Consider the following 26,321-nt stretch of genomic DNA (forward strand, 5'->3'; position numbering starts at 1 on the left):
GCTCACCTGACTGTGAGCACTTAGCCCAGTGGGAGGCCCGTCTTAGAGATGGTTTGTTTGTACACAAACCTGGGGGTATATAGAGATTATAGAACAGCTATCAAATCAACAGCTGATCAGAACACCCAATATTAAACCTTTTTATACCCAATGTCTGAGCTGTCGGGAGTGGGGGGGGTTGCGGAACAGGCTAGGTGTGCAGATCAATCCTGGACCTGGGTTCAAATCCCACATCTGCTCTTCCAAGTCCCAAGAGAAGTCAATTAACCTCCATTATCCATTAAAATCCTAAGAATAAATAAGGATAGCTCCCCCTGCAACCCTCACAGGACCAGCCACATACACGGGACCAGATGAGGCCATGCGCTTGGGAGTGATGGGCATGCACAGAACACTCAGCGCATCAGGCTTCCTTCTCACTTGTCATTACTGCTGGGCCTCCCTGACGCTCCAAATAAAGTCACTTTCAACTCTGCTTTCCATAGCAAGGGCAAGCGGCGACATAAGCCCCAAGCCCCAAGCCCCGACACTTGGGCTCACTGAAGAAACCTGCCTCCCCCAACTCAACCAGAAGCATCTCCTCCTCCTCCTCCTCCGGGCGGCACGGAAAGGTGCAGCTTCTCACTCTCCATTTGGGAAAGCTGGGACTTCCCGGATCCCCAAACTACCAACAAGTTTTTATTTTAAAAAAAAAAAAGGGGGGGGGGGCTCTTGAGTTACCAAAACCGGAGGGGAAGCAAAACCAGGGAAGGCAGCATCACCTAGGAGGGCAGAGGGTTCTGAGGACTTCCAGGGCTCAAGGTAACTTGTTCTGAACCCGTCACTCCAGCCAGTCTGGTCTAGGCTGGATGTGGGTTACGGGGGCCTAAGACTGGGGCCAGCCATCCTGGATTCTTCCCAGAACCAATCCCAGCACACTCTGGCCAGAGGCACCCTCAAAACAGGATTCTACAGGGGCTCAGGCCTAGTTCCAAGGAACCTGGAAAAGCCCCCCCCCCCCAAATTCCACACCGCCAAGGCCCTAGGGAAGACACGGTATGTCTCAGCAAGGTCACACACAGACCGTGAAACCCTTCTCCTATGTTGAGGAACGGAAGCTATTAACTGTGTTACTGGCAAGCACAGATGTTGTCTATATCTAAAAATTCCCAAATAGATCAATTAGCATATTATAAAGAATTTACTTTCATTTTCCCTTGGCAGATCATAAAAGCCCAAACACAACACTCAGTTTGAAACTGACAAGTGCATATAGCAGAAGATGCTCTATTAAATGCAGACAACAGGAAAAGTAAATGGTATTTATAATGATTAGCCACCTAATTAATTCTAAGAGTAGAATGTCAAAAGCTATAAATCCATTTCTTTGGTAACCGAAGCTCGACATCAAACAAGTCACTTCTGTGATGAGAAAGGCACTCGGAATCTATGTGGACAAGCAACAGAAATAAATACATACACTTGCGCACGCGCGCACATACACAAATAGCAGCAATAGATTCTGAAATGAAAACAGCTTCAATGCTACCAACGTGGCTAAGTATTAACAGACTCCTAGGACAGGTGTTCATCCCCTTCTGTGGTAATTAGCTCAGTTTAGAGGGAGAACTTCCCAGGCTCCTGACCCTGTAAAGAAATCTGGGGGCCTTTGTGTTTCTTCAACTTGGCCAGGGAGGCCGTAGGTGGTAGAGAATTCTCAGACAGACCAAAGTGTAACAACATGGTCATCCTCTGAAACTTCGTGCCTCTTCCTTACTCCTGCCTTCAGGAACTACCTTCTGGGAGGAGGAGTGGGGGAGGGAGAAATGCACAGGCAGAGTAAGAGCAAGAATAACATGGAACCAAAATTGGTAATAGATGCAGAGTTGTCCTTCTTCCCATACTTCCTGAATTTTCTTCCTAGATTGCAAATCAAAATCTGCATTTAAATAGAATAAATGTAGAAAAGAGGAAGCCCTAGGGTACAGAGGTATTGCATTCAGTATCTACGGGCACAACACTGCATTTCAAATGAGATGCGGCATTTTGAAATTTACTGAATATATTACATATTCCAAATTGTCTTGTTGTTACCACTATTTTTACTCAATTCTCCTATCCTAATAGGTGTGTTTCTTTTATGACCAGGACTGTTAATAAAAGTAATGTGGTATTACATCATGCTATCAATTGAATCTTGAGAAAAGATTACAACAATCCAAGGATCTCATAAGCCCCTGGCTCTGATAATTCCAGCCATTATTCAGTGTGAAATTCAAACAGTCTGAATTCATTAACATTGGTTGCTACAAATCTGCATTTTCAGACTTTGCCATAAAACGCAGGAGTCCAAACCTGGTGACCTGAATCGATTAAACAGCCTTTTGCGCGAAGTGGCCCCGCTCACAGGCCTCTCCCCGAACAGTTCTGGGTGCTGGCCCTCTCCACGGCTGACCCACCACTGCTGGCCTCACACTTCACGTTTGGTCACGCAGGCAAATCGCAGAGACTCGGGCCACTGACGGAAGAGGGACGACCCGCTCCCAGTGAAAGACCACATTGCTAAATGGGTCTCCAGGTTGCTGATCACATAGGGGCACAGAACCTTGACTCCAACATCTCCCCTCCCTTACTCGGCTCAGGTCGGCTCACCCTCACAAAAATAAGAACTCAAATCCAATGTGCATATATGAGAAAGACTTCGGGGAAGCCCACACCCTTTGTTCCTTGATGAAGAAAGGTCACCGCGAGGTTGACGGAGGGGGGGATGCCGGGGGAGGTATGCTTCACTTCCAAAATCCCAGGAGGAAACCACGACAGAACTGTCGTGAGCAAGAAGTCTAGCGTTCTAGCCACCTTTCATCTAAACGTTCATGTAACCTTGACCGCAGGTGTGCTCTCTCTGGCCGTGGGCAGGTCACCAGGGCTGCCCCCCAAGCCGACGGCATGGCTAGCTCTTTACTGAAGCTGCTAATGATGGAGAGGATAGCAGCAGTCATCCCTCAGAAGCCCCTACCATGGGCCAGGTACCTGGCTAAGCCCTCCTCAATGAGTTTCATTGGACACCCCAACTCTGAGAGTAAGCACTACTATTCACCCCCATTCGACAGAGGGGGAGCCTGAGGCACTAAGCACAGGAAGCTCCTACCTGCCCAAGGTCAATGCCATCAGGGGTGGCCCAGGTTGCCCTGCAGCCATTTCCTGGCCCCGCCCTCAGGACTCTTCCCCCCCACCCATCACCAGGGCCTTGGCCAAGTCTTTGCCTCTGCAACTGGACTCTTTCTTTACCTTTCCCGTGCAAACATGCGGAAGATGTGCCAAAGCCATGGGGCTGCTGGAGGGAGCGGCTGCTAGGATGCAATTCCATGCTAAAGAGCTGGGTTGCTTCCCAGCCAAGGCGAACGGTGCATCAATCTGCTCTGTTTAAACACACAGGCAGAAGGCTTTCCGGACTTAAACAGGCCTCTGCGGTGCTGCCACTTAAGCCCGTGGGAGATCAGAGTACAAATCAATATGAATCCTCCTTCCTAGAGGAAGTTGCAACCCTACCTCGCGGTTTAGAGGTCATCTTCTGCTGTAATTAGGAAGTAGCAGGGAGTTTCGACTGAATTATGAAAAGCCAGGACTCTCAGAGTTAAGGTTTTCAACAATGTGGGGCCAGGGCTTGTCAGTTCCACATGCAGGAAATGCCGGCTTCCCAATCTCCAAAGGCAGGCAAGCAGGCGGCCACCACGCTGGGTCCGCGAAGGAATTTGATACGCAGGCCATCTGTCCTCCAGTCCTAAGGGGCCTGGGGCCACGAGGCTCTGGGAGCCACAGTTGGGCCTTCTTGCGGTCCTCACAGTCCCTGCTCAGATGTGGTCATGGCAGCTGGATCCAGGAAGCCCCCGTGCCCACGAGGCTACCACGAGCCACACTGAGTTCAAACTCCCCACACCGCCTCCGAAAGCTCCGGAACACATATACCTCCCCCTAGGCAGGTATGTGTCATGCTGGTTTGCCTTCTGTCTGCACAAAACACTCCCAAGCTAATGCAGAACCAACCCTGCCTTCCAGACAGATGCTGGGACGGGCTCTCCCGCATGGGCCCAGCCATTCCACCCCTCCCCGGCCCCACCACAGCCTGGGATCCACTCATTCAAGAAACATTCCTGTGGAATCTAGAACATGTGGACCATGTACAGAAAAATGAAGATGATGGGAGCCGTGGGCATGGCTTCTACCTCAGGAAGCTTGCGGTTATCACTCTGGAAGTTTCCATGTAATTAGAGCACTGCTCCTTAACCTTTATTATCCAATTTCACCTGATAGAATCTGAAGGCGTGGCATGATCAGGGACTAAACTCCCGGGGAGAATCTGAGCTAACAAGGACTAAAAGGGCTCACAGCCCATCCCAGGCTACCTCCTGTACTCAGGGAAGCCAGGTGAGGACCCAGCAAAGCCAGTCCCAGTAGATGATCATATTAAGAGATGCAGAGGAGGCCAAGAGGCCAAGGGCAGCTTGACGGAGTCTAGACCTCCTGGTCCTGAGTTCCCGAAATGTGGTAGCAGCCATGAGTTTTCAGTCCGCAGAGGCTGCCCCGACTGGCGGAACCCGAGGGGCATGCCAGTGAACCTGACCTGCCACGCCCTCGTCCCAAGCTGCCCTGGGAAGAGGGAGCAAAAGCACCAGCCAGCCATCTGAACGGCCTCACCCCGCGCCCGATGGAAACTGATAGCCCTGCTCCAGCTGAATTTTTCAAGGAGTTGCAGGTTACACCCTGTCCAGGCCAACCAAGGTTTCCTTTGAGTTAAACAATGTATAGCTGAACCGGAAGAGGGAAGGCGACCACAGAAAAGGGGTTGGGTTACAGGCACAGGAACCAGATCGCTTTACCACCGAGACTCGTTTTCTGCAAATCTCCGCTATGAAAAGGCGGCACCACACAGTCCGCCAAATCAAGGCCCACCCCAAACAGATCCCATTAGGAGCTGGCGCGGGGACACCCGATCCTGTCTGCCTGGAGAAAGATCGGGATTGGGGGATTGGGGTCCTCTGTGGGAGCCACTGTTCTCAGTGTGCATTTACGAAGAAATGGAAATCAAGCACCGGGCTCAGATGCTCAGAACTGCTCCTCACGCACGGTGCGTGTTTTTACCCCCGCACGCTAACTTTTTCCTCCCAATGTTCTATCTTTTTGCCATATGTAATTAATTTTAACAGCCATCTCCAAATTACCCCACAGGCTGGTGCCGGTTCTTTTCAACAGTGCACTGCTGAGAAATTGATTTGTTGGCTCCCCGTGCCTAAAGAACCCACATAATGAAATATGTATAAATGTCACTGGTCGGGCTGCTTCTAAGGATAAAGTCCAGGAAGCGCTTTCACCCCCTGCACAGGAGTCCACTCGTGGCGCATATCCTCAGGTAGTACTCACGTGCCCCCACGCAAAAACCAAGGAATTATACTGCATCTTCTTTTAAAACCTCCTATTTATCCTTAACCGGTATAAGTCTAGGGGAAATTATCTTAATTGCTACGTGGAAAGAATGAATTGCAAATGCACTCGGTTAACCAAGAAGACTATTTTTAACAGCATGGGGCCAGGTGGGAGTTGCCGAGTTTGCCAAAATTAAAGGAATCAATCGATAGATCGATGGATGGATCAATCAAGCAAATGTGTTCTGAACAAACTTGAACCTGGGGAGGCAGCGTGTGTCCCTCCATGAAAACCTCGATGGGGGCACAACAGGAATTACTTACAACCCAGACCAGGTTCAAAAGTTACTGGTCTAACGCATCCTAGAAGGCGCCGTAACAGGGCAACACACAAGCCCTATGCACAAATGCAGGAGAAAAACCACCTTTTCCTCTCCTGTTAATCACCCTCGGAACGCCTGATTAGAGATCCCAACGTTTTCCTATGAGAAAGTTCACTTCCTCACCCACTCACACATCAACATACATAATCCTTATTATGAAATTTAGTGTAAACAAAGTATCATTTCCTTCCACCAGCAGAGTCCTAACCCTGCAGGCCATCACCTCCCTCCGCTCCTCCCTACGCCCGCTAACACCCACGCCTCAGGCCTCGGGGAAAGGACAAGAATCTGTCCACTGACAATTGCCTCCGGTTGTCCCAGAACGTGGGCTGCTGTTCCCCAGTCCACTGGGGGGACCGGGGTAGCAGAGCCTCTGTCTGGGGCTTGTTTGGGCATCCATCACAGCCGGCCTCCCAGGCGCTTTCTCTGGGCTCCATGGCCACACCCTCGGGGGTGAGCAGCCGCCCGAGGTCAGCCCCCACTTCACATGCACCAAGCATGAGGGGAGGGACAGACTCACTGCACACTTGAGAACAAGAGCATACCAGAGAGCCGTGGCCCCCAGGAGTCACCACTCAGTCCAGAGGGGCACGGCCAGTCACCGTGTTGTAGTGTTTCCACAGGGGGAGCCAGAGTTTGGGTGACACGGTCAGTGTCTCCAGCTCTATTCTCTCACAGGTCCCGCGTGCCAGCAAAGAGATCCTCGCTTTTCTTGGAAAGGGAGGTGGGCCACACATCCCCGTTTCCCAGCATGACAGTGTCACAACTCCTGTCCCAGCAGGGCAGAGGGATGCAGGGAGCCATCTCTCCCCAGCCGGGCCCTCCAACTGCAGTGCAATTCGGCAGAGACCCACCGTGGCCAGGAACCCCAGGAAGAACCGACAGGCTTGCTTATTCTGGACACACGGATGACAGAGTGAAAATTAAGACCCTCTGTTTGGTTCTGCGTCTCCTTGGCCGGTTAACGGCTGTGATTAGAACCAGCAGTCTTGAGGAGTGGGAGGTGGGCAAGAGGATCAACAGCAGAAAACAAACCCAACAGGACGAGTCGGGAGGCTGGACCCGTGTGGTGTGGACAAGGAGGAACTCTTGAGAAACAGAAACAAGGGGGCTTGGCTGGATGATCTCTGCGCTTCTACGCAGAAGCCGCAGTAGGATTTTGAGATTCTCGGGAGGAAGGAACACGGGCTGAATCAACACCTCCCAGAGAACAGCTCCCATGTGAGCTTGGATCCACGGCTCAGGAAATAAAATCCAAACAAGACCCAAGCACCCAGAGCCCAGCTGGGGCCCTCCTCCCCTCTCCGCAGAGCTGACTGAAGCCCCACCAGCATCCTCCACCCCCCATCTCAGCCTCCTAGCTGTTTCTCATCCAGAGAGTTCCCCTACAGATAGAAGGCCCTCTGGTTTGCTGTTTCTGATGTTGGCAGTCTTGCCTCGCCGAAAAACTGGAGCAGGATCCCATGTCCCTCGTGCAGGCCAAGAGCACAGGAGGACCCTGGAGGCCACGGTGCCAGGACCAACACACCCACCCCATGGTGTAAGCTGTTGGTTTCCAGAGCAGGACAATACTTCCCCCTTCTGTTTTTTGGGAAAGAAATCAGTCTTGGCAGAAACAGGGCAGAGGCCCCAACGACCAGGCAGAGGGCTTCATGGAACCCTGCTGGCCCACTCAAGCCACACTGCAGATGGCCGGCTCAGCCTGGTGCCCATGGCAGGCCCGGGTGAGGCTCTCCCCACCCACCAGGCACAGCCCCATCGGTGCCCTGGGGTCCCCCGCTTGCCACTATTCCTGGGGGGCTTGTGAAGCGGACTGAGCTTGCACATCATTATTACGATCTGTCAGAACAACACGGTGCGCAAACTACTCTGGGTGCAAGCAGCTGGATTCGCTGCCACGTCCTTGCCAAACGACAGCCACCGCTACCCTGCCATCATTTTACGGAATAAAGGCTGAGAGCTCTGATTTGCATTTCCACGTATTTGTAGACATTTAACAAGAAAGCACCTCTTCCTCCCTACCACTTCTGCTGCGATCACAAGGTAACTGGGGGCTGCTGCAAGTGTTAATGCTCAGTAACCAAACAGTTCCAGAACAACAACGACCCATCTGAACTGATGGAGAACGAGTTCTGGTTCCAAGAGAAATCAGCAAACCAGAGGGCATTTGGGGTTTTCATTTTAACAAGTAACAACATACAGAACGAAGAGCAAAACTACAAAAAAACGCCAAGATGTAAACTTCGTATGTCATGATTCATTCATGATGACAAAATGAGCCTCTCTGCAGGAAGAAAACTGAAATGTTTCATGTGAAATTTATTTTTAAAAGGCTATAAACCAAAATAATGAAGTCTAGAATACCAGGCACACAACGCTCTTAAATGAGGACGTCCTCAAAAATACGAAGGTCAGAAAGGCTGTAGAAACAGTTCTGGAGCCTCAGAGGTTTGCCATTCTGAGGCTGTGGCTTTTCGTGAGTTTTGTGCAGAACATCTACTTCCTTCTCCTCTGCCCACATTAAACACGATTTGTCTAGACCAGAGACCTCAGCAGGTGAGTTACTGGGTTGAAATCAACACGTGGTCCTTCCTCAGGCTGGGATGCCAGATACCCCTTATGCTGCTATATATGGACCACAGGTGGGGCTGACTGGGCGGCTGCCAAAAACGGGGTACAACCTATTGGGCACAGTGACGAGCCACAGACAAGAGCTCCAAGAGCCAACACATGCCTCTAGGGACGTGCGGGGAAACTCCATCCACCCTGTACTTGTGAGGGTGGTGAGGGCAAAGGTAAACTCCCAGCAGGATGCTGGGCACGGGGCCAACAGGGTTTGGCTGTAGACGTGCATTCCCCCAGCACAACGGCCACGCTCCAACTATGGTCGACCCCAGCGTGGTCCCAAACGCCTTGAGCACCTCCAAGGTGCTATCAAAAACTGTTTCCCCAAATTATGCCCCAAACACAGAAGTGGGAACGAGTGTTTCAGGCCAATGTCTGAGCACGCTCGGTTCTCAGGAAAAATCGGTTATCAGGAGCTGTGCTGCAACCGCATTCTGACACAGATGCATTTTATGCAACGTGAATGCTTTTCTCACTGAGATCAAAACCACCGATAAACAGGAGCCTGCCGTGGTTCAATTATCAGGTTGAGTCAAATGAAAATGCTGTTACTCAACCATTTTTGATATATATTTAAAAAAAAAAAAGCCCATTTCATCTTTTACTATGAATTCCCACATTCCTATCTTAGAGGAAATAGTTTTCCAACCCTGTGGTGTCTATAAAATGTACCAAGTGTTACTTTCCAGTTTTGGGTATCCAACGGAGCTGTTCCCCTGGCCAGCAGGGGAGCCTCAAGGACCTTTCAGTGAAGGACTTGACACGAGGCACCACCAGTGTTTGGACACGGAACTGGACGCCTGTGGGAGGGAGTCCACTGGATTTCCATCACCATCGCCACGAGCCCCTGGAACCATCTTTGGCCCCAGCACCCAATACTGAAACCAACACCCCACCAACCCCAGGCCCACAGAGATTCTGTAACATCATCTCTCTGCCTGAGAATCCTAGATTAGACTCCAGCACAGAGTCTTCAAGAAAAGTTCCTTTTAGAAGAATCGGTGAAAGACAAGAATTAATGTTGGCCTTGAAAGGCAAAACTGAAGGTCTATGACTGAGAGTGGCCATCATGACTTACGAATAAATACGCCCCTTTCCCCCAAAGAATGGTCAATATTCCTAGCCTCTCGCCCTCCCCAATGCTCAGATTCTTAGAATTGTTCCAAGAACATGGAGTGTCCTCTGGTAAGTAATCCTCTCAACTACACACTCTGCTGTGGCCTTTGGTCGGGCAAGCCCTCTCGGGTCATCCCGGGAGAGGCTTCTGGACTACCACACCAAATTTAATCTTAAAACAGGCAGGGGATCTTGGGGACCGTCGTAGCCCAACTACTGAATTCACATGTAAGAAGACCTCCAAATGCCTGGAAGAGGCCCAGGTCCCAGGTAGTTTTTGGTCAGGATCTCCAACTGATCCTACCCTATGGGGAGGGCGGGGGACACACAGTGAGACACTTCCCTGGGCCACAAACCTCTCTGCTAGCTAGGTTCAGGCCGTGGTTGTGCTCAGCCTCCCGCCCACTGGTGCTCACAGAGGAATACTGCACTGCAGGTCTCTAATGGAGCCCAGCTCCGAGGAAGGTGGGCCCAAGCCCGCAGGGGGGCACCTGCCCACTCTCCGAACCAGAGGCTAGATGCTATCCAACACTTTGGACAACACTCCCAGGGGTTTGACAGAAAGGAAACCGAAAAAATTTGCTCTCACACTCTTTGTCTTGCTTTTAAATGACGCTGTTAGCTCAAGGAGAAAACATTTTTTTCCAGCAGGATAAACATCAATCACTTCTGAGAAGTTGCCATTTTGAGACTTTTGAGTTAGGATGCAGGTTTTGTAAAGAATGGCAAGCGCCGTGTTGCGACTAGACTCTGGACCTCCAAACCTTGCTCTGGGTAAAGGATTGAACTACATCGATCGAGGATTTTCTCAGCCACACTCTGAGGGAGTGCAGGCAAAATTGAATGCTCTCCTCCGCGCACACCCACATCCCCAATCAACTCCACCAGAAAAAAAATCATTTCATGCTCAAGACATCCTAGAGGTTGGTAGCTCTAAAAAATCTAAGCTCGTTAGAGATGTGCCTCCATCAGCAAGCTGCTGTCTTTCTAAAGACATCCATCCACCTTTTCACTCGAGCGTCTTTGGGGTGGCATGAGACTATTTCCCTAATTCATTTTTATTCTTTGTAATTAATACGTCGAGAAGTCCTAACACGACTTCCATTCTGCCTTGAGTCTCCTAGTAGTATAATTTCCGTTGACTTATCTCTGTGGCAGCAGCGAGAGCAGAAACAATCACTTTACACTGAACTATATTGCTTCAGAGTTAATTACATGTATTTTGCTTTTGATAAATGAAAATACCAGATGCAATTAATTGAAAGACAATCAATAGAATCCTGCTATTAGACATCCCAATGAAACATCCAGAGCCTGCTGGCAATCCATAGTCATCAACTAATTGAAAACGCATTCCAGAGGTGTTTTAAAAAACCTGAGCTTTTACCTGGAGATATTTTACAGTAACTCACCAATATAAATCTGTCCACAAACTATAGCTCACACGATGGGCTGTCCGTCTTTTTAAGGGAATCCAGCTTCATTGGTTCAAAACCATTTAAGGCGATGAGAGTCTGAAAGTACAATGAATTGGGTCAGAGGAGCTGAAGCAGTGATTTTTTTTTCTCTGTTGTTTACATCTAGCCATTCCTTAATTGCATTTTTCCAATGCCTTCGATTCTAAGCTACCAGAGGTTATTAAATGGTTTCATTAAAAATACTATTTGTCTTGCTTCAGTCACACACCAGATCAAATTAAACAGTAGAGCACCAGAACAAATGAACCCTTTCCATCTATTTTGACACAAAGCCAAGTGTGCAAGACCAGAAGGTGATATTGTGTCATCACCGTGAAAATGTCATTTACATCTCTTTACATCTCCGAGTAGCGAGCAAAGGGACAACACAATCAATACCTTCAAGCAAAAAGTATTACCAACTGTTGGAGAAATATGGAAGTATAAAGTGCAATTCATAAGCGCATGGTTTATAAGTGTTATTAGCATAAATGCTGACAACTATTAATCCGCTGCAACTCTGATTAACGGTTGCAGTTGTCCGTTAATAGAAGGCATTTTAACTTACTACGGAAATTGATTACTCAGTTAAGAATTCAATCCTAATGTTCAATAAAATGGCACTTTCTCGGCAAATGCAATATGAAATGAGGTGATGCATTAAACAGCACTCACATTTACTTTACTATACGAGGGATGAAGAGGAAATCTACTGTGGGGTCATCACCTACTTGAACCACTTCCTACTCACAGAGTCGTCGGAGGGGCAGGCGGGGAAGGTACCCCCGGGGCAGGCAGGACAGGCAAGCACGCAGGCGAGCGTGTCCGAGTGCCTTTTCGGGGACTTTCCCATGACGAACAGACAGGATTGCACCACTGCAGTTTTCATGCAACCACACTGTCCGTGTTTCAAGGTAGTATTTCTCAAGGCCCGTGAGAAAGGAGAGGTATGCGCATCCCGGAAATGAACTGCTGCAGCCAGCCCTGACCACTCCCAGGCCCATCCTATAATCAATCAGGATTCGGATGGTTGGTTAATATTTTTAAAAAGGTATGAAATTACGGAAACCAGCTTCCTAGCTTCGCTCTACTTTTCAAACCATTCGAATCTTAGGGAGCTCGAGTTTCCTAATATACTTTTCCCTCCTTTAATTTTTTTTTAAAGTAGGCTCCACTCCCAGCGTGGAGTCCAAACGAGGGGCCTGAATTCACGACCCTGAGATTAAGACCTGAGCCCAGAGCAAGAGTCTGACACTCAACCGACTGAAACACCCAGGTGCCCCACTTTCTCCTCCTTTAAAACAATGGGGTCATCTCTTGGGATCCAATCCTGTGGCATAACCTGCCCAATTACACAGCAAGTCGGAGAAAGGAACCACTGGACCTCCCAGGTCCGTGCACTGCCCATTGAAAAGAAAGCCATACTTGTGTTTTCTATTCAGTGTAATGAAGCAGTGCATCCGGGTGCTCCGACATCAGCCAGCTCCCACACCACAGCAAGATCCAAGTCAAGGGCAGGCATGGTTCTGAAGAACTACTTAGAAGAAGGGGGACCTCTATAGTCAGGGTTATCATACCAAAGGTCAAAAAGTAATTCCACTCCCACACCACCTTATGCCCCCAACTTTCCAACTTAAGGAGGGGTGGGAGGGAGGGGACGGAGACACGTCAGCCTTAATTTATTACGTGCTGGGGACGGAAGAGCAGCCATAGGCTCTCAGCAGTGCTGAGCATCTAACGACACAATTACGTTTCATGTGTAGTAACTAAGCATTTACTCTATCTAGGAACCATCCTGAAGTTTTCAGGAGGCAAGAGCTTGCCTAGCAAACTCCTGTTCACCCTTCAAAACCCATCTCATTGAGATCACCTTCCTGCTCCAGCTGCCAGGCTGTTCCATACCCTGACCATCTCCAAGTCTCTTCAGTGTTAAATGTCTTGATCGCATTCATCTCTAGATTTCTCCAGGTGTGTAACACAGTCGAAAATCAAATATTTGATTTTAACTACCTGCATAATGGAATCTATCTCCTTAGTCTAGCATTGCTCGTCCTAGTAGGTCACAAGCAAGCTTCCTTTTTCTGTTTCCAGTGCTTTGCACAACAGATACTTGAATGTTTACAGATACATATACATGTAAACGATGCATTTCCAAAAACATAAGGAAATTAACGTACATCTGACCCTCAGATGACACGAATGTGAAGTGTGCAGGTCCACTTATATGTGGATTTTTTTCTGATGGAGTACAGTCCTGTAAACGTATTTTCTCTGATGATTTTCTTAACAATTTCTTTTTTTCTAGCTTGCTTTACTTTGAGAATACGGCCTATAATACAAATAACACACAAAACGTGTCATTCGACTGTTTATAGATTGTGAAAAAGGGCTTCTAGTCAGTCATTGGTTACTGGTAGTTAAGTTTTGGGGGAGTCCAAAGTTCTATGTGATTTCTGACCGCACAGAGGGGTTGGCACTCCTAACCCTCATGTTGTTCAAGGGTTGACTGTATAACAGGAAGAGGTCCCTTTTGGAAAGGAGGGAGGGAAGGAAAAGTTATTGGGGAAGTGAAATTGAGCAGGGTGTGTAAAGTTACTTCTTGTATTTAAACAAAGCTTAAAGAGAAATACACTAACACGTTCACACTGGTGGGTACAGTCTTACTTTGAGATAATGCTTCAGAGCGAAACTAATTCAACAGGGAACAGACAACTCGGCCATTTAGAAGCCTTCACAGAGGAGGTGACAAATTCAGGAGAGCCTGCAGGCTGCCCAAGCCACAGGGACGGCTTATGTAGCCGACGAAGAACACCGAAAAGGCTTGGGAGACTGCCGGAATCTTGATAGCCAGTGTCCACTGCTACTTGAAGGTGGTAAGAAGTACTTTTAAAAACTGGAGCGGGAGAAAGGCTACAAATCCACAAGCCCTTGTTTCCGAAGATACCTGAGGGCGGCACCCCGTGCGGGAGGGCCGCGCACACCCGCCAGGATTTACGAACTTCCAGGAGCGTGCAACGAGACACGGATATGACATCGCTGATCACAGTCGCCACGGCTCCTACAGAGGCAGCCTCAGGAGCCCGAGCGGGCTGCCCCACCGAGTGTCCCGGCCACAGCGGGCGAATGCCAGGCAGCTCCCGTGTCGAGCCGGCGAGAAAGGCTCCGGTTTTTGGCCCGTACCATCAACCTGGGTGAAGCCATTAAAGAGCACTAGGCAAATGTGTTCCGCCCATATTGTGGGGTGACGAGAGGCGTGCACGGGGCCTCAGCCCACGCCCGAGGAATGCAGCCCCCAGACGCTGAAGGAATCTCAGCCAGGCCGTGTCCTGGGGCTTTGTACACATAGGAAAAGACAATTCAGGACATGTGGCCTAGAAGGATCTCCTCCTGGATTTCTAGTTCCTTCCCACATGTAGTCGGGCAGATGAAAGTTACTGTTAGGTACATAGTAAGACTACTTTTCTGAAATGTTCTGAGAGGAGCACCTGGGAAATCTGCAAAGGACGGGAGCAAGGTCAGGCCTACAGAGGTCAGGCGGGGGCCGAAGCGCTCTGTCCTGGCTCATTCTGGGAGAACCCGTCCTGCCTGGACTTCAACCGTCTTTCCCAATGGCTCCTGTGTCCTGCGTGGCACCGAAGGCCCTCAGGCATCCAAACTGCAGTAAGGAGAGGGTACACGGGCGGCTCCGCCTGGGCCCTCCCATCCTCCCAGCTGCGGCAGGCATCGTTTACGGACAAAATGCCCACTGACTTGCACTTGCTCTGGGTGAGTTCTTCTCGTGCTACTTCTTGCATCTCAGGCTTTGATGCATGGCTCCTGTTACCACTTGGGGCTTGTCTGAACCCCACCTGGATTCTCTGCTCTGACTCACATTTGGGTCATCTAGGCTTTAAAATGCCCGTCCTACTGTCCTGCCATGAGTAATGAGAGCCGCTTTACCCGCTGGTCCTAAGTGGAGCTCCCCCTCCCCCTCCCCAGCCTCATCGTCCCCAGGCCGGCCAGTGAGCTATGGTAAAGCTCAGCTTGGGCGATTATTAGAAGGGAGAAGACCCTCGAGTGGCAGATATGGACAGAGCGGGCGGCCCAGGCTCCTGGAGAGCACCAGCCTCATCTGGAACCAGCTCACAGCGTCCACAGCCTCCTCTCGGATCCAGGGAACCCTATCGGCATTTACCACTTAAACAGAAAACCTGAGAGCAGCCCGCAAGATCATCCCTTAGGCAATCGTGAATTTACTGCAATAAAGGGCCACTGGGAAGGGACCAGGGGAAGAGCACGGAGCACTAGCAAGATACCACACAGGAGAATCCCAGGCTCCGTGGGTGAGGAGGACCAACCCACCCCCTAGGACTCTGCCCTGAGATGGAGACTGCACCTGCTTCACGGGGGATAGGGCCCTTCAAAGACAGAAGGAAGCCCAGCCCAGGGCCAGGGTACATCAACTACTCAGAAAATGCTAGTCATCATCGGATTTGGCACTTGGCTCCAGGACAAGGTCACCATTGTTAGCATCTTCTAAAAACCAAACCCACCTCTGCCCACGCCATGAGATAAATGGTTCCTATTTGGCACAAGAATGCAACAGTCCTAGCTGGGTCACTGAGACCAACATGCCCCCATCCCACCTGCCCCTCACCTCAGTGAGTCCCGTGGCAAGGCTGTGCTCAGAAACAAGAGACTGGGTGAAGAAGCATCCAGAACCCCAGCCTTCCCTCCTGTCAATGTTCCCTTAGCACAGATGCCGCCACCCGGTGCTCTCAGGAGGGCGCCCACCGTTAGGAGACTGACGACGGAGCCGTGCTAACATGACAGGTCGCCACTCCGGGAACTGCCCACCTCTCCTCAGCTGCGAGCAGCATCCCCCCCGACCCCGGTTCCTGCTGCCCGTCTGCGCCTCGGGACAAGGCAGCCCAGCCCGCAAGACTGGCCCATGGGGCCGCTGAAAGAGGGGCCCACAGAAACAAAACGCAAGCCAAAGCTCCAGAGAAGGCTCACCCCACCTCTCAAGGGCCTTGGATGAGGTCCCGAGGGAGCCCACCGTGACCTGAAGGTCCGTGGGTCCACCCCAGGCAAGACCTGTTTCAGTCTATTCTCCCTTCCTGCTGCAGACCTGGGCCCTTGTCACTGTTGGGGGGCATCAGTCTGAGAGGGCAGTGACCCTTAGTGATGGGACCGCAATAGGGATGTGAGGGCATGGAAAAGGGGTGCCAGGGGCTTTCCCTGATATCCACAGCGGGTCCTCTTAACCGTCTCAAGGTCAAAGGCGACAGACAGGGAAAAGCCTCAGGCAGACGTGGAACCTATAAGTTCAGGGAAAAACCAAATGCCCACCTCATAAAATGGACCTGCCTAGATCACAAGTCCTTCCAGCCAAGTGGACGGACACAAGCCCACAGAGGCCACATGCAACAGCACCCGGAGAGCGTTTCGCAGGATGCCACGAGCACCCTGGGCCCCTGTTCCAGAACGACAAGGGCAGGGCACTTGGTTCTCTGTGTCCACACCCGGTCCTCCTTACCAGCCCGCTTCATGCCCTGGCCACCTCGGCTGGTCTCTCACTGGGAGGGTGAGACCGTCCACCACCAGTTGTGACCCTCACTCTTCAGGGTCCCTCTGAGGATGTGTGGGGCAAAGCAACCCACAAGACTACTGAGATGGCACCAGGGCTCCCCCAGCAGACTGGGCAGAGCCAGGCGACCTACACGCCTGGGGAGCTGCTGGGGAGCGAGGTCGGGGCACGAAGGGCCAACGGGGGGGTGGGGGAGCTGGTGGCGTAACCTTCTGTCTCTGAGCACGCAGGGCCACAGGTGGGATCTGCCCTGCAACCAGGATGCCAGGCCAACACCGAGATACGTAAGCCCCAGTGGCCCCGAACAGTGCCCCCACCCCTCAGCCGCCCAGACTTTAACTCACCCCAGAAAGGCCCAGCCCATCGGGCATGGAGCAGTACAGAATTCTGGTTTAGCTGTTACGTGGGAAAAAGCAAGCAAAGGACAATGTCCACCAGAGAGCAAAATGTTCCCTGCACGTCAGACAGGACAGAGTGAACACGGTGTGATCGAGATGCTCTCACCCCAGCGCAGCCAGGTTATCCCTCCCCAGGACTCAATTCCACTTACTATTGCCTCATAATAAATAAACCACATTAATTAGCTTTGAAACAATTAGCCTTTATTCAGGGGAAGAAAAAAAAACAAACCCAACAACCCTGCAAGCTAATTCTTTCCAGGTCCTTACACAGCCCACGTTGGCAGAAACACTTCGGGTCAAATCAACACTTCGTTATAATCCCCCGACGTCCAAGAGCGTCAACTTCAGTAAGAAGAAAGCCCTCCAGGCAGAAACTTTACATACACAGTCTTTGTGGCGAATGTTTATGGAAATTTTGTAATATTAAATATGTTCAGCTGGTTTTAAGTTTTAAGAAAGTAAAGCACCAACAGCCAAGATTTTAGAACTCTGGTCTTCAACTAGGACCGCCAGTGGAAAACTTAAGGGGAGTCTTGGAACTCTGCCATGTTTTTAAGGAAAACAAAATAGGATATTTTCTCAGTGTTGTCTCAGATGTAGTCAATTAATTTGTCCCCTTCTCTGCTCTGTTTTCAGCTTTTTACTTCTGTGCACTACAGAGCCCGCACATCTGACACAGGCTAGGTGACCAGGACAGCAAAGCCTTGTAGCCCTCGCTAGGTGCTGCAGAAATGCTCCGTCCTGAGCCACTATTCCACTGAGGGAATAAACAAGGACAGGGGGGTGGCAGGTTGGGGGGGCGGGTAGGTGGCTTGAAGACAACCGTAAAAATGACCGCGGAAAACAAATCAATAAATGGTGCTGCTGGTCAGGCCTGGCAAAGGCCAAGGTTTTCGGGGGAAAATAAGTAGATCCGTAAGCATCCGCCCCCACATACAGTGACGTCATTTTGTGACTTCAAGCTGAGTTCCCACACCCCAAACTGCCCAGCTGGCCAGGGGAGGGAAGGCAGCTGGCCTGAGCCGATTGACCCCCGGCTCATAGAAGCCTGTATGAAAAGTCAGACAAGCCATGAAGCTGCCTCTTTAACTCTGAACAGACCAGAGGAGTGGAAGGAATCCCTGCCAGGGGGGCCAGGACCCCTTTCAAATCAGCCTGGCTCCCAAGGAAGCCCGGCCCACGGAGGCCTCTGCTGAATATACCAGGACCCAGTTTCCAGCAAGGGAGGAACGCGGATAATCCCACATCGCAAATCAGAGACACCCGTAGGTGGCTTTTCATGGTTCCAAATAGTAACTGAAGAGGAAACCTGGAGGCCAAGGCAGGCACCCCTCTGTGTAGGGGGGCCTGGAACATGCCAGGAGTGAGGACAGAGCCCACCTGGTGGAACACCAGCCCAGCAGGGCATCTGGAAAGCAGGCCCTGGCCTGGGTTTTCTCCCTGGTAGAGTGGCGGGCTCCAACGAGAAGAGGTGGTATCTAAGCTCCTCTCCTCCAGGCACCCCATCTAAACCCCAAGTGACAAAGGGCACAGGGTCTGACGGGAAGCAGAGGGGTCTCCTGATGCTCAGTACCACCGCAACACCAAACCTACAGGCTGACAGTCTTTAAAATAAAATCCACTGAGGAGAAAGCAGAATGTTGAAGTCTCAGCAAGACAAACAACCCTACACACTGTGGTGGGAACAGGAGGGCTCCGTTTCTGAAGAGTTAGAGTTCCTCCTTCACCCCATTCTACCCCTAGAGGTGGGGTCAGAGAAGGGACCGGTATTTACGTAAAAATAAGAGACCATCTAAGATGCCCCCTTAATAGCTAGATAACTCTCTCTCCTGAAACACAACAGATATCTCTTTGCTGTACCTATACATCATGCATTACAAAACCCGTATCAATAGATTATGTAGTTAAAAAAAAATTAAAAAATACTTAACACAGGAAAAATACTTATAGGTTAAGTGGAAAAAGAAATACGAAATACATAGAATAATCCAACTGTAATTTTAAAATATTCTTTAAATGGTTATTTTTTTTTTTTTTATATACTTACATGTAAGAGACAGAAATCACAACCAAAGTGTTGCTTCTCTATGCTAAGATTAAAGGTGATTTTTTAAGTGTAAGTCTTTCAAGATCATGAAAATCATTTCATCTTCTTCACACTCCCCTACATTGTCCATGTCCTACAACCTGAAAATGCACAGTGAGGATGCTGTGGGCTCTTCCGTCAGGAGGGAGGGAGCTGAAGCTGGGAGCACAGAACGGGAGTCCCCGGGTCATGGCAGCAACTACCCAGGTGAGTTTGAAGCAAGTAAGGGTCTCCCACATCCTTGTGCAAATTCAATCTGTAACAGGGTGTCCCTCTTGGTAATTCTGATGCCTCAGTTTGAATTCCAGTGGCCAAGCAACCTGAGAGAATCCACTGGGGGGGGGTGGGGGCGAGGCACCAACACGGTGGGGGATCCCTGGGCTCAGATGGGGAGCTTGCCACCCATACATCCCCGGGCCGCTGGAGAAAGACGCGGCACCAGGGGTGAGAACAGGGCTGACTTCTCAGCAGGCTCGGCCAAGTTCTTAGCCACAGATCAGACCGCAGAAGAATGAGCACAGAGAAGCACTTGAAGATGAGAGCTGAGTCCTCAAACCCTAAAGAATGACTTACACGAAGAGTGATCAGCTTTCAATATCAACACGATCAGTGGGCTCCATGTGGAATATTGAGCAGGGCAGTGAAGCTGGGTAAAATTCACACGGACAGGTAACCCCTTCTCTCCCCAACACCGTGTCCTCGCCCCCACCCCTTTACACGCTACAGAAGCCAATCACGGCTGCGCCTGTTTTGTAACTGGTTTAGCTGGTCGGCGCCATGCCCCAGGGACGCAATCTGATTTTTATGCTGGAGAACTCGGACACCAACCCATAGTTAAGAGCCTTGGAAGGAGGCTGTGTGTGGTCCTGGAAAAGCTGTTCATCCTCAGGATGCCTTCCTCCGCTGAGCCCAGGAGGTGACCCAGGAGGTGACCGTCAGCACCTCGTTTGTGGGGATTCCTGTGATACTGCAGCTAAGGTAAGGCGCACAGAGCTGGATTCGGGGCACACCGGGAACCCTAGCATTTCACAAATACTTTCTTTACTGACACGACTGGGTAAATTCAAGAATCCAGAGTCCTAGAAAGAAAGAAAGAAAAAAAAAAAAAGCCTGCGGGAAATCGGGTTCCCTTTTTATTTCAAAGCAAATTTATTCAAACCTAAACCTCAAGGTTCAGGGAGGATTTAAGTATAAAATGAAGTACATCACTGCCATCAAATGGAGCCGCTGTGGTACCTGCAACAGAGGAAAGACTACTTTTTAAAATCCATTTACAAGGTCGCGCGTTTGACAGAGGATAGCACATGGGGAAACTCTGCAAATACAAACACGAGCGAGGCACCGAAGGTCTAACTGAGGATTAATTTATGGCTCCAGAATGTACTTTAGCGGCAACAAGCTTTATTTTTAAGAATAAATCAGAGTCAGGGGCGCCTGGGTAGCTCAGTCGTTAAGCATCTGCCTTCGGCTCAGGTCATGATCCCAGGGTCCTGGGATCGAGCCCCGCATCGGGCTCCCTGCTCGGCGGGAAGCCTGCTTCTCCCTCTCCCACTCCCCCTGCTTGTGTTCCTTCTTTCGCTGTGTCTCTCTCTGTCAAATAAATAAATAAAATCTTTAAAAAAAAGAAAAAAGAAAAAAAAGAATAAATCAAAGAAAAGAATAAATCAGAGTCAGATGAGATCTCAATGGAAAACCAAGACCCAGATGACCTGGCAAAATCAAGCGTGGCTTGGTCCTTTCCACTCCCCACCCCAACATGTCGTCAGAACACGAAAGCCCCAAAACAGACGGGACAGCCTCTTCACCTGTGACCCCGGCTCAGATCATCCAGTGGCACTGATCCCTAATACAGGCGCCAGACACTCCTAACCCAGAGGAATCCAGGACCAGGAGAGAAAAACCAAGTACCAGCCCAGCCCAGGGGCCCCTCCGCCGGCTGCATGACCCCCACCCCAAGCACCAGGTGCTGCGGATCAGGCAACATCACCTACAACCAGCAGCAAGTCAGACCCAACTGTCTCATCTACGAAAAGGAACAGAGGAGCCCCTAAGGGGCATGTAAATATTACGTATCGACTCACATACATCAGGTAAATAATCCTGGGAATCCTGAACTCTCTTCCACACACACCTAATTACTCAGTGTGTTTCATTAATTTTGAAAGTACAGACAAGCTTTTAGCACGGATGTCACGAGGGTCAGGGCTGTCCTCTCTTACGAGATGAATGTGTAGATACACACATACCTATGTGAACAACGCACCGCGCCTGGGCTTCCTGAAGGGACGGCAGTTCAAATGTGTCCCTCTGAACTTAGGCTCCCAGCACGTGTGCATTTACAGTCGTCGTGAAAGCATGCCAAAGCCACCGGGGACCCGCGCTGACTCCCAAAGCCCCACAGACACTGCCTTCCCCTCCTTCGTGCATCAAGCCTACGCCCCCCCCCCCACGTGTCGCTACTGTCACCGCGTGACTGCTAAGAAACAAAACCTCAAAATTCCATGATCCATTATCCCAAGTTGGGTGTCTTCACATCCTGCAGTCAACGAGCACGATGCAAAAGCACACATCACAGATGAACAAAACTCCCAAGGGGAAAGCAGCTCTTTCTGCTGGTTTCCCAAACCAGCTGAGCCAACGTGGCAGAAGCCACTCACGCGTCACCGTACGGCCGCTCACTGAGACAGGGTGCGAGCAAAAGGGAGGCCAGTGATGCCCAGTTCCTCTTGACATCAAGCAACTGGGTGGAGGGAGGGTGGGAGGGGGCTTCAGCACTCAGGTCCCCACAGTGGGTTTCTTCTTACCCACTTCTGGTCTAAGACTGGGTCAGAAATCTTTGGGATGGAATACTCCTCATCAATAAAATAAACCAGGGATACACGAAAGAACTTGAATGAATCTCAAAGGGAATCACGCCATGAAAAAATTCAATCCCAAAAGGCCACATGTTCTGACTCCATGTATGTAACATCCTTATGTGACAAAATTAGATGAAAAGAAAAAAAAGATTCGTGGTTCTCAGCGGGAGGGACTGGGAAGAGGGCAGGACACGCCAACGCTAGAACATTCTCTGAGCAAGCCAGGTCTTGGCCACCTGAAGAGGGTGCGGCTGTAAGTGGACGACAGGGGAGATCCTTGGGGCAGTGGGACTGTTCTGTCCCTTGACCACAGCGGGGCATGCTGGAACCGACACTTTGTGGCACCGCCGCACAGAAGTAAACACACACCGGAACAAACACATGAATGCTGGGGAAATCTGAAGGCTATCTGGGGATGCATCACTATCAATTTCCTGGTTGTGTTAACTGTTACTATTGTTCTGCAAGAGGTAACCATTGGGGGAGACTAGACAGGGTATTATTACAGCTACATGGGATTGGAGGATTACTTCAAAATAAGTTTAATTACAAAAATAACAACCAGTTTGTCCTGGGTTTTTTGTTTTTGTTTAGTTGGGCTCATGTTGACCATAGATAGATAGGGTAACTCCTTTCTTTTGTGGATTGCTGTGTTTACAAGAAGGAGCCCCAAGGAGCCAGCCCTATGAACAGGATTTTCACACTGCCTGGGGCCCACGAGCCCAGCCAGCCTCTCCTCCTCCACTGCCGTCAGCAAAGATGCTTGCTCTGTAAGTTCTTTCCTGGGAACAGGCACAACTGACTGGTTTCTCTCTCCCAGCTGCTGTGGATGCCCGGGGCTCCCCAGGTCACATGTGACAGAGGGCACCCTCCCTGGCCCAGCAGCCCTGGAAAGGACGGGAGAGAAAAATCAGCCCCTGGAGCTGGCCTGTGCTGGGTGAGTGGGCACCCTGGCGGGGAACTAAATCCAGGCCTCGCTGACCCAGCCTGGCTAAATCGAAACTACCGGCAACAGGCTGGAACAGGCCAAGACCGTCCCCAGCTGATACACACGGCTGTACGCCGGGCTGGCCACTTTCCAACACCCAGCTCGCTCAAAGAAAGTTCTGGAGCTGAAGCGTCCCAGCAGATCACGGGGGTCAGGGGAGCCACCTGTCTGCCCGGACCCACAGCGACATTCCTGCTTTTGCAGCCTTCTGGGACAAAACGTAATCACATCGTATCAACCTAAAGGTCTTTTGTGGCATTCTGTCTGTCCCCCGTTGCCTCCGTTTTAAGGAGAGCCGGCATACTCCCTCCTCCGCTCGCCGGTAACTCCCCGCTGATTCAAAGGACCCAAGGAAGAAAATGACAGGAGCGTCTTTGCGGTTTCTGCCTTTATTGTCTTCGGGGCTACACTTTTTTCAATTCTTTCAACGGGAGTTTATCCTTAATGTCTCCCGGAGACAGTAACAAAAACATCTCCCTCTCCCCAAAACTTGTGCCATTAGATACAGTATACAGCTGAGAAGGATTTCAATAATAATACTATTTTTTTCTGCTTCTAGAAACCCTAAATAGCCACTTACTCAAAAAGCTGAATGTTTTCAAATCTCCCAACACTGCCCAGCTTCAAAGCTGCTGAAGAAATAACCAGCAACTCTTCCACAGAAATAAAAATTACACTCTACATAAATTAAATATATAATTTGATTAAACGTGTTTATGTCTTTGTGATGACATTTAAAATAGAAGCAATCATTTTCCTTCTTAAAAGAAAAACTCTTTCAAATATAATTCGAAGCTGTCAAACCTACCTTCTGCTACAGATCTTTTAAATGTCACATACCTTCAAAAGGGGATGGCAGTTTCCTTTTAAATATGCAATTCCAAGCAGCACGTTCTGAATCAAGCACGTATTAAAACACAGTGCTGGCATTTATCCTGATTAAGTGTAGCCTCTGTGCCCCTGCTCCTGATGGACTTGCTCAGGCCCCGGCCTGTCCCTCCGTCCCTCCTCTGTCCCTCCTCAGGCTACCCCGGCGTGGTTCGTGCCCCCATGGCTGGCTGCAAACCACAGGGCCCAGCACCAAGTCACGCCCTTAACGCCTTAAGGGGGCAAAGGTATCTTCCTGTGATTCCTACAGTTTCCCTCCCAGATATCTCGCTGAACTCTGTGTCACCCAATTTTGGCATGGCATCAACGGCCCAATTGTAAGACAGTGTTAAATCAGATGCAAAGAAAACCCCGAACTCATTCTCCTAAGTCAATGACCTACATATCCAATTGCTTATTCTCCAACTCTGTAGCAAACACGTGCTATATTTAAACATAGAGCACAGATCCAGCTTTCTTCTGAAACCTTAGTGATACAGACAAGCGTTCTACTCCAGCCCTCTCTCCTCAAGCTAAAGAATGTAAACCTTGTCAATATCAACGTGGAACTCTGAAGGCAAGGTGGGGGGAGGGGGGGTGGGGTGGGGTGGGGGGTCCGTGTCTCCCTTACTTTAGTAAGGTAGCAAGTGTCATTTTCGTAAAAAGCAAAGTGAGCAGTTATCTCCAGGAACATAAGCAAAATGAAGCCTGGTTCAACCCTGCCTCCCCAGTACCTGGCAAACAGCAAGTGCTCAGAAAGAAAACAGATAATGTCTTCAAGTCAGTTAAACGTGGGTAACAAGCATGTCACATACCAAGTGTCCAAAGGGGATGCAAACGCTCCCTAACTGCTGAACCCTGACACCCGAAGAGTCTTGCAGCCAGCAGGGATGACAGCAAAAGGAGCAGGGAGCTCTCAGAGTCTAAGACTTTGGGAGATTTCACCACCAGTCTCTTGGCATCTCATCCAAATATGATGAGGCATGGGAAAGTCAGCCCCCCACAACCAACGCTGGAAGAGGATCCTAAGAACATCTAAAAAAGCATCAAGGCAGAGGGTTTGAAAGCCAAACAAGACCAAACAGAAGACAGCCCAGCCCAACACCTCAACAGGTGCCTCCTTCCTGGGAAAGGAAAGCTGCGGGGGGGGGGGGGGGCGGTAAGCAAGAGGCCAGGGGAGCCTTCCAAACAGACTGCAGTGTGGTGGGTAGTCTGGGAGAGGACCAGGGTGACTAGAACACACGTGACAACCACAGCCCAAACTGGGGCTGTAGTTTGCAATCCCTCCTGCAGGTACATTCTTCCCATGTCCAACCATGTGACCCTAGAAGCATCTTCTCACAGGTATGGGAAAAGAATGCCACCCGGACACACTAAGACCCTCTAACTCAAGTTCTAATTCCATTTAAAACAGGCGATCATGAACATGAAAGCCAATTCTCAAGTGACCAGGGCTTGACAGAAATCAAGAGTGCAGAACAGGAAGAGTCATTGCAAAGGGGATTTCTCCTTTCCTTTGGACTCAGGTAAAGTTCCGTTCATTGGGCAGCAAACTCCGGCCCCACAGCACAGATGAGAAGGGCCAAGAAACACCACCCCTGAGGCCAGACCCCACAACCTGACCCGCGGCACCAACGAGGAAGATGGAAAACGCGGGTGTACTGAAATGCTCACTCAGCGGGGCCGTCGTTCGGTAAAATGTTTTTGTTCCTTTTGGCCACACTGGCCCTTCTGCGTGGTTCCTGCGCCCTCAGCCTCCTCCTCAGAGGAGACTTCCCAGTTAACACCACTCACCCTCCCGTCTCCCCACGCCTTGCCCACATAAGTAATCAGCCAATTTCCCCCAATCAACTCTCTGGGGCTCCGCCATTACTTTATGAGCCTTGCTGTCAAGCTTTCCTTCCTATCACCTCCCCCCACGACCGTAGATTTATTTACTTCCATATATATATTAACATATACGTTCAAAAAAGCTGGTGTGGACTCCTGATGGTCAAAACCAACAGCCCTTTCTCAGCTGCCATCTAGCTTCCCGGCTGGTAGACGCTGCCCCACGACATACACACACACCCCCCCCCTCTACCCTATGCACTCGGACACCGCGCCAACTGAGAAGCAGGTACTATTAAGAAAGGCAGATTTGAAGATAAATGAAACCTAACCTTGTCTCCAAGGACTTCCAACAAGGAACAAGAACAGAATGCCAGTGCTGGAGAAGCAGGCATGGAAGGAGATGACCCCTCTGCCTGAACTCCCATTCAGATGCTCCCAAGTCCATTTCCTCCACCCGTCTCCCCCAGGCAGGAGCTCCACGTGCACCTCCCCCCTGCCTTCTAGACACTTCCTCCCCATCTGCATGTCCCACCTGCGCCTCAAACTCCGCTCGCCCCCATCATCGCCCTACCACTTGGGAGTTCCTGATTCCAACCAGGCTAACCTCTGCATCTGTCCACCTCTGTGTCTGACAGATCGGAGAGTAATCCCAATGTTTCCCCTATACACCGGTTCCAGGGCAGGAAGTTAAACTCCTCTAACTATCATCTTTAAACCACCTATCAAAAGCCCAGCAGAA

General features: G+C 50.3%; 1 protein-coding gene across 4 annotated transcripts in view; it reads right to left on the bottom strand.

Moving 5' to 3' along the window:
• Nucleotides 1-26,321, bottom strand: part of CTBP2 (C-terminal binding protein 2) — a 155,554-nt gene that overhangs the window by 95,692 nt on the left and 33,541 nt on the right. For 2 of the 4 annotated variants that reach the window (XM_032423430.1, XM_032423431.1), the window contains exon 2: nt 10,936-11,037. The exons of 1 other annotated variant lie outside the window; for it this stretch is intronic. The gene's annotated coding sequence lies outside the window, so the exon portion shown is untranslated. Of the gene's footprint in view, nt 1-10,935; nt 11,038-13,157; nt 14,947-26,321 lie in introns of those variants that run through there. One more of the 4 variants, XM_032423432.1, reaches the window with a different exon arrangement.

Source organism: Phoca vitulina, unplaced genomic scaffold, assembly GCF_004348235.1.
Source record: "Phoca vitulina isolate PV1807 unplaced genomic scaffold, GSC_HSeal_1.0 scaffold28, whole genome shotgun sequence".
NCBI classification, from domain to species: Eukaryota; Metazoa; Chordata; class Mammalia; order Carnivora; family Phocidae; genus Phoca; species Phoca vitulina.